Source organism: Astatotilapia calliptera, chromosome 22 (genome assembly GCF_900246225.1).
Source record: "Astatotilapia calliptera chromosome 22, fAstCal1.2, whole genome shotgun sequence".
NCBI classification, from domain to species: Eukaryota; Metazoa; Chordata; class Actinopteri; order Cichliformes; family Cichlidae; genus Astatotilapia; species Astatotilapia calliptera.
Window position 1 is genome coordinate 34581181 of NC_039322.1, and position 8496 is coordinate 34589676.

Genomic DNA, 8496 nt, shown 5'->3' on the forward strand with positions numbered 1-8496 from the left:
AACTCGTGAAAATTTTAGTTTTTAATGTTTGGTTTTTTTTACCAAATTATATCATTTATCCATTTTTGGCCAAGCAAGCAATGTTATGTAATATTCCTAGTTTCTAGTAGCGGCCTTTGATGGCTCACCACACTCCAATAGACCAGAAGAATGAAACAATTTTGACATAGGCTTGATCTTAAGGATCTAATAGTTTGTGTTTGTGAATGACATTGCAGCACAAACATGTATTTGCAAGATAGACCGGAATAAATTATGACGCATCAAATATTACATTTCTGTTGATGCAGGCTATTGAGCTTTGAGGCTCCCAGTCAAACTCAGCTTTGAAGCACATGTTAAAAGCACTTTTACTCTTGTATTTATCATAAAAAGAGACCATACCCAAAATATTAACTCTAAAAAAGCCAAAAACCCGATCACAGGACATTTTGCAGAGTTCAAACCTGCAGCTGCAGCTGCAGCTGCAGCGTAAACAACAACAAACACTGTAAACGTGTCCTGGAGTTTATGCAGGTGCAGACAGAGCTACTGCTGTAAGTAAGCCTAACAGCTTCCAGATCGTTTATTCTGGCAATATGGCAATAAAGTAATCACTGCTACAAGCACTGCCTATATGACCAATGCATCCATCGGAGTATGATGTTAGTTAGAAAGCACTAAGAAAATGTGCTTGTGAATGGGTGAATGCACAAGTTGTGTAAAGCGCTTTGAGTGCTCAGAAGAGTAGAAAAGCCCTATATAAGAACCAGTCCATTTACCATTTAAACCAGAGTGTGACCCACACCCCACCAACAAAATGAGAAGAAGGTGCAAAAGGCGCACCTTCAGGATTGGAACAGCAGCCCTTTGCTCCAGGTGTAGAAAGTGTGCCTACAAAAACCACAGTAGAGTGGTTTTTGTAGGCACATTAGCTCATTAGCAGCACATCTTGCTTCTAATGAGGATGCACACAGAAGCACACACACTGAAATATAAATTTTGATCATTTTAGTGGTCATTTCAGTGGTTATTTGGTCATTAAATGGCCACTAACACACCATGTGTGATTTTTCTTTTTGGCCATTCATCCAAAAAAATAATAAAATAAAATAAAGTAAAAATAAATCATTGTCAAATAAATCAAATAAATGATTGTCATCATTCATATGCTGAAAAAATGTGAACTTTATTGCTATTTTCCCCCCAAAAATGTAGTAATAATACGTAATCTGACTGGTATTCAAAGGGTATAATTTCTCAATTTGAATTATATTTTGGTTTTTCATGACTAGGACTGGTGCTAATTAAAAAATCAAGTCAATGAAAGTAGAAAAATGTTTTAATATACAGGGTGGGCCATTTATATGGATTAAAGTCCTGTTTGTGGCACATTAGTATATGTGAGGGGGCAAACTCCTCAAGATGGGTGGTGACCATGGTGGCCATTTAGAAGTCGGCCATCTTGGATACAACTTTTGTTTTTTCAATAGGAAGAGGACCATGTGACACATCAAACTTATTGGTAATGTCACAAGAAAAACAATGGTGTGCTTGGTTTCAACGTAACTTTATTCTGTCATGAGTTATTTACAAGTTTCTGACCATCAATGTGCTGCCTATTGTAATTCACTTTATTGTGGTCTCCACTCTTCCCTTTTACAGAGATTACAGACAGTTCAGAATGCTGCAGCTCGCATTCTAACTAAAACCAGCAAGTTTGCCCACATTACTCCTGTCCTTGCCGATCTGCACTGGTTGCCTGTCAAATATCGTATTCAATTTAAAATTTTGCTCCTCCTTGAATCGCTACCTTATCGTGGTGGAGGGGTTTGTGTGTCCCAGGGATCCCAGGGGCTATGTTGTCTGGGGGCTTTTGCCCCCTGGTAGGGTCTCCCATGGCAAACTGGTCCTGGGTGAGGGACCAGACAAAGAGCGATTCAGAAGACCCCCATGAAAAGAATATCGAGGGAACAGTTTACCCTGCCCGGGATAGGGTTACCGGGGCCCCGCCCTGGAGCCAGGCCCGGGGAGGGTGCCCGAGGGCGAGCGTCAGGTGGCCGGGCCTTAGTCCATGGGGCCCGGCCGGGCACAGCCCGAAGAGGAGACATGGGCCCATCCTCCCGCAGGCCCACCACCCGCAGGAGGCGCCATAGGGGTCGGGTGCATTGTGAGCCGGGTGGCGGCCAGGAGCGGAGGCCCTGGCGGACCGACCCCCGGCTGCCAAGACTGGCAATAGGGACATGGAATGTCACCTCTCTGGTGGGGAAGGAGCCTGAGTTGGTGCGTGAGGTTGAGAGGTACCGGCTAGATATAGTTGGGCTCACCTCTACGCATTGTCTGGGCTCTGGAACCAGTCTCCTGGAGAGGGGCTGGACTCTGTCTCAGTCTGGAGTTGCCCCTGGTGAGAGGCGGCGGGCTGGGGTGGGTATTCTTATATCCCCTCGGCTTGCTGCCGGTACGTTGGGGTTTTCCCCGGTGGACGAGAGGGTTTGTTCCCTGCGCCTTAGGGTCGGGGAACGGGTCCTGACTGTCATCTGCGCTTATGCGCCGAGTGGCAGTTCGGAGTACCCAGCCTTCTTAGAGTCCCTGGGGGGGGTGCTGGAAGGTGCTCCACCTGGAGACTCTGTTGTCCTGCTGGGAGACTTCAATGCTCACGTGGGTAACGACAGCGAGACCTGGAGGGGCGTGATTGGGAGGAACGGCCTCCCTGATCTGAACCCGAGCGGTGCTTTGTTATTGGACTTCTGTGCTAATCACAGTTTGGCCATAACGAACACCCTGTTCGAACATAAGAGTGTCCATAAGTGCACGTGGCACCAGGATGCTCTAGGCCGTAGGTCGATGATCGATTTTGTAATCGTATCACCAGACCTGCGACCATATGTTCTGGACACTCGGGTAAAGAGAGGGGCTGAGCTGTCAACTGATCACCACCTGGTGGTGAGTTGGATCAGGTGGCGGGGGAGGACGCTGGACAGACCTGGTGCACCTAAACGCGTAGTGAGGGTGTGCTGGGAACGTCTAGCAGAGGCCCCAGTCCGCGAGATCTTCAACGCACACCTCCGGCAGAGCTTCAACAGCATTCCGAGGGAGACTGGGGACATTGAGTCCGAATGGACCATGTTCAGCGTCTCCATTGCCGAAGCTGCTGCATTGAGCTGCGGCCGCAAGGTGGTTGGTGCCTGCCGTGGTGGTAATCCCCGAACCAAATGGTGGACACCAGAGGTGAAGGGAGCCACCAGGCTGAAGAAGGAGGCCTATCGGGCTTGGTTAGCCTGTGGGACTCCGGAGGCAGCCGACAGGTATCGACAGGCCAAGCGGAATGCGGCTCGGGCAGTGGCTGAAGCAAAAACTCGGGTGTGGGAGGAGTTCGGAGAGGCCATGGAAAAAGACTTTCGGACTGCCTCGAAGAGATTCTGGCAAACCGTCAGGCGTCTCAGGAGGGGAAAGCGGTGCTCTACCTGCACTGTGTATAGTGCTGGCGGAGCGCTGTTGACGTCGACTGAGAAAATTGTCGGGCGGTGGAAGGAATACTTCGAGGACCTCCTTAATCCCACTGACACGTCTTCCGGGGAGGAAGCAGAGTCTGGGGATGAGGGGTGTGACCCACCAATTTCCGGGGGCGAGGTCACTGAGGCAGTTAAACAACTCCTTGGTGGCAGAGCCCCTGGTGTCGATGAGGTCCGCCCCGAGTTCCTGAAGGCTCTGGACGTTGTAGGGCTGTCTTGGTTGACACGTCTCTGCAATGTTGCGTGGAGATCAGGGGCAGTACCTGTGGACTGGCAGACCGGGGTGGTGGTCCCCATCTTCAAGAAGGGTCCCCCATCTTCAAGAAGGGGGACCGGAGGGTGTGTTCCAACTACAGGGGGATCACACTCCTCAGCCTCCCCGGGAAAGTCTATGCCAGGGTGCTGGAGAGGAGGGTTCGTCCGCTAGTCGAACCTCGGATACAGGAGGAACAATGCGGTTTTCGTCCTGGTCGCGGAACACTGGACCAGCTCTTTGTCCTCTCGAGGATACTTGAGGGTGCATGGGAGTTTGCCCAACCAGTCTACATGTGTTTTGTGGACCTGGAGAAGGCATTCGACCGTGTCCCTCGGGGCGTCCTGTGGGAGGTGTTGCGCGAGTATGGGGTGTCTGGCCCATTGCTACGGGCCATTCAATCCCTATACAACCATTGCAAGAGCTTGGTTCGCATTGCCGGCAATAAGTCGGACTGTTGGCTTCATCGGGTGAGGGCCTCCAGCTCGCACTGGAGCGGTTCGCAGCCGAGTGTAACGCAGCGGGAATGAGGATCAGCACCTCCAAATCTGAGACCATGGTTCTCAGCCGGAAAAGGGTGGAGTGCCCACTCCGGGTCGGGGATGAGTTCCTGCCCCAAGTGGAGGAGTTCAAGTATCTCAGGGTCTTGTTCGCGAGTGATGGGAGAAGGGAGCTGGAGATCGACAGACGGATTGGGGCTGCGGCTGCAGTAATGCGGACGCTGCACCGGTCAGTCGTGGTGAAGAGGGAGCTGAGTGTAAAAGCGAAGCTCTCAATTTACCGGTCGATCTACGTCCCTACCCTCACCTATGGCCACGAGCTGTGGGTAGTGACCGAAAGAACGAGATCGCGGATACAAGCGGCGGAAATGAGCTTCCTCCGAAGGGTGGCTGGCCTCTCCCTTAGAGATAGGGTGAGAGGTTCGGCCATCCGGGAGGGGCTTAGAGTAGAGCAGCTGCTGCTCCACATCGAAAGGAGCCAGCTGAGGTGGTTCGGGCATCTGGCAAGGATGCCCCCTGGGCGCCTCCTGGGCGAGGTGTTCCAGGCATGTCCCACCGGGAGGAGGCCCCGGGGCAGACCCAGGACACGCTGGAGAGATTATATCTCTCGGCTGGCCTGGGAACGCCTTGGTATTCCCCCGGACAAGCTGGAGGAGGTGGCTGGGGAGAGGGAGGTCTGGACCTCTTTGCTTAGGCTGCTACCCCCGCGACCCGACCTCGGATAAGCGGATGAAGATGGATGGATGGATGGATGGATGGATGGAATTTAAAATTTTGTTGTTTACTTTTAAAATTACTAACAACACTGCACCCAGCTACCTTAAGGACCTTTTAAACCCTTATGCTCCTGCTAGGGCTTTAAGGTCATCGTCACAGTTACTGCTGGCTCAGCCCAGATCTCGACTTAAGACTAGAGGTGATCGATCGTTTGCTCTTGTCGCACCTGTGCTGTGGAACAATCTCCCGATTGGCATCCGGGCATCTGATTCTATTCATTCTTTTAAATCACAGCTTAAAACATATTTTTTTAAACTTGCCTTCTCCACCTTTTAATTGCTGGTTTGTTTGTTTGTTTGTTTGTTTGGTTCCTGTGACCTATTGACCTCTTGTATTAATTCCCTCCTATCTTTCTATTGGTGTCTTTTATTATGGTGGTACAGCTTTTATCTTGCTATTACCCATGTGCTGTAGTCATTCTTATTGGTAGCTTTTATCTATGAACATAACTCGTTATTTTTATTTATCCGTTATCAATGTTTGAACCTTTTATTGTTTTATGTAAAGCACTTTGGTATGCCCAAGGCTTTTAAATGTGCTCTATAAATAAAGATTGTTGTTGTTGTGTTGTTGCCCATTGTGTTGGATTGCCAATGCAACCCTCTTCTCCCACTCTTCACACACTGATAGCAACACCGCAGGAGAAATGCCAGCACAGGCATCCAGTATCTGTAGTTTCAGGTGCTGCACATCTCGTATCTTCACACCATAGACAATTGCCTTCAGATGACCCCAAAGATAAAAGTCTAAGGGGGTCAGATCGGGAGACCTTGGGGGCCATTCAACTGGCCCACGACGACCAATCCACTTTCCAGGAAACTGTTCATCTAGGAATGCTCGGACCTGGCACCCATAATGTGGTGGTGCACCATCTTGCTGGAAAAACTCAGGGAACGTGCCAGCTTCAGTGCATAAAGAGGGAAACACATCATCATGTAGCAATTTCAAATATCCAGTGGCCTTGAGGTTTCCATTGATGAAGAATGGACCCACTATCATTGTACCCCATATACCACACCAAACCATCACTTTGTTGTTCCAACAGTCTTGGAGGGATCCATCAAATGTGGGTTAGTGTCAGACCAATAGCGGTGGTTTTGTTTGTTAACTTCACCATTCACATAAAAGTTTGCCTCATCACTGAACAAAATCTTCTGCGTGAACTGAGGGTCCTGTTCCAATTTTTGTTTTGCCCATTCTGCAAATTCTGTGCGCCGATCTGGGTCATGCTCGTTGAGATGCTGCAGTAGCTGGAGTTTGTAAGGGTGCCATTTGTGAGTAGCTAATATCCACCGAAGGGATGTTCGACTAATGCCACTCTCCAGTGACATGTGGCGAGTGCTACGCTGTGGGCTCTTGCTGAATGAAGCTAGGACAGCCACTGAGGTTTCTTCATCAGTGACAGTTTTCTTGCGTCCACATTTTGGCAAATCCAAAACTGAACCAGTTTCACGAAACTTAGCAAGCAGTTTGCTAACTGTAGCATGGGAGATGGGTGGTCTCGTAGGGTGTCTGGCATTGAAATCTGCTGCAATGACCCGGTTACTGCGTTCACCAGATATCAACACAATTTCGATCTGCTCCTCACGTGTTAACCTCTTCGACATGTCAATGGCTGTGAACAAAGAGAAACTTGTAAATAACTCATGAAAGAATAAAGTTACTGTCACGACCTGCAGGATCAGCAAGGTGCTGATCAGAATCTCTCCACTCCTAGCCCTCCTTCTCTTCTCCTTTTCCCTCTCTCTCCCCCTCTCTCCTTCTCTCCCCTGTTTTGCCAGGGCGGAACTCATGGCGGCTTCACGCCCTCGATCCACGCCTTCCTGGATTGGGAACACCTGGGCCTCATTAGACTAGCTGGTATATTAGAAGGAGGAGATCAGCTGTTCAACGATGGATTGTTGTGAAGGCTCTAGTCAGTACACGTCTAGCTCAAGTTTCCTAGATTCCCCGGACCCGTCCCCGTGTTTCCCCGTGTGGAGAGTGGAAGGAGTGACTGGTCGCTAGCCAAGAAGAGAGAGATTGAACTGAGCGCGTGTGTGATTTCCCCGTTTTCCCTGGAGCCCTGGACCCCTGCCCCTCACGTCTTGTATATAGCACTAACCCCGCACTGTCTGTACATACACTCGGTGAAGATCTGTAAATAAACAGTCTTTGTTTAAACGCTACTCAGGAGTCCTGCGAGTGGGTCCTCTAAGCAACCCATGACAGTTACGTTGAAACCAAGCACACCATTGTTTTTCTTGTGACATTACCAATAAGTTTGATGTGTCACATGGTCCTCTTCCTATTGAAGGAACAAAAGTTGAATCCAAGATGGCCGACTTCTAAATGGCCACCATGGTCACCATCCATCTTGAGGAGTTTGCCCCCTCACATATTGAGATAGACATTGAGATAGTGGACTCTTATAAGTACCTGGGTGTTCACCTCAACAATAAACTGGACTGGACTACAAATACAGACGTCCTGTATAAGGGCCAGAGTCGACTCCACCTGCTGAGGAGACTGAGGTCCTTCGGAGTCTGCAGGACTCTGTTAAGGACATTCTATGACACTGTGGTAGCATCTGCCCTTTTCTATGCAGTGGCCTGCTGGGGGAGTGGATGCACGGACAGGGACAGGATTGACAAACTGGTGCGGAGGTCTAGCTCCGTGCTGGGATGTCCCCTGGAGTCTGTGGAGGTGGTTGGTGAGGGGAGGATGTTAGTAAAGCTGACATCCATCATGAACAACCCACATCACCCACTGCATGAGTCTGTGAGTGGGCTGAGCAGCTCCTTTAGTCAGAGACTGAAACACAGGAAGCTGCAGGAAGGAGCGCTTTCGCAGATCATTCATCCCAACAGCAGTTAGACTCTATAACTCCTCAATCACGATGTCATGAGTCACTGGACACTGTGAACATCCACGGTCACCACTTCATGCATAATGGACCTTCCATGACCTTCCAAGCTATATAGTTTATGTCTTCCATATTTCCAACTATAGCCATAATCACACACTGTGTGTGCTACCATTGTATATAGTGTATTATCTTACTTTTTTTTTTCATTGATTGTACTTATTTGTATTTTTATATTTCCTTCTAATATCTGTACCTGAGCTGAGGTGACACAAAAATTTCCCCGTTGTGGGATCAATAAAGTCTTATCTTATCTTATCTTATCTCTTATCTTATATACTAATGTGCCACAAACAGGACTTTAATATCACCAACCATTCCCATGTCATTACGGTGTATCCATATAAATGGCCCACCCTACACTTCACGTTTGAGAAACATCATCATGAATTCCCTCTGACTTTGGCTGTTTTGCTTCCACCACAATAAAATCACACTTCCTGTTCTCTCAGTGTACTTCAAGAACAGTTTCCCATCTCAAATCTCTGTTTTCTGCATTATTCACGTGCTTATTACCCACCAGTATACCTTTGTGTACAGCGCTGTCAGCCACTGTTTTTGTGTGTGTGT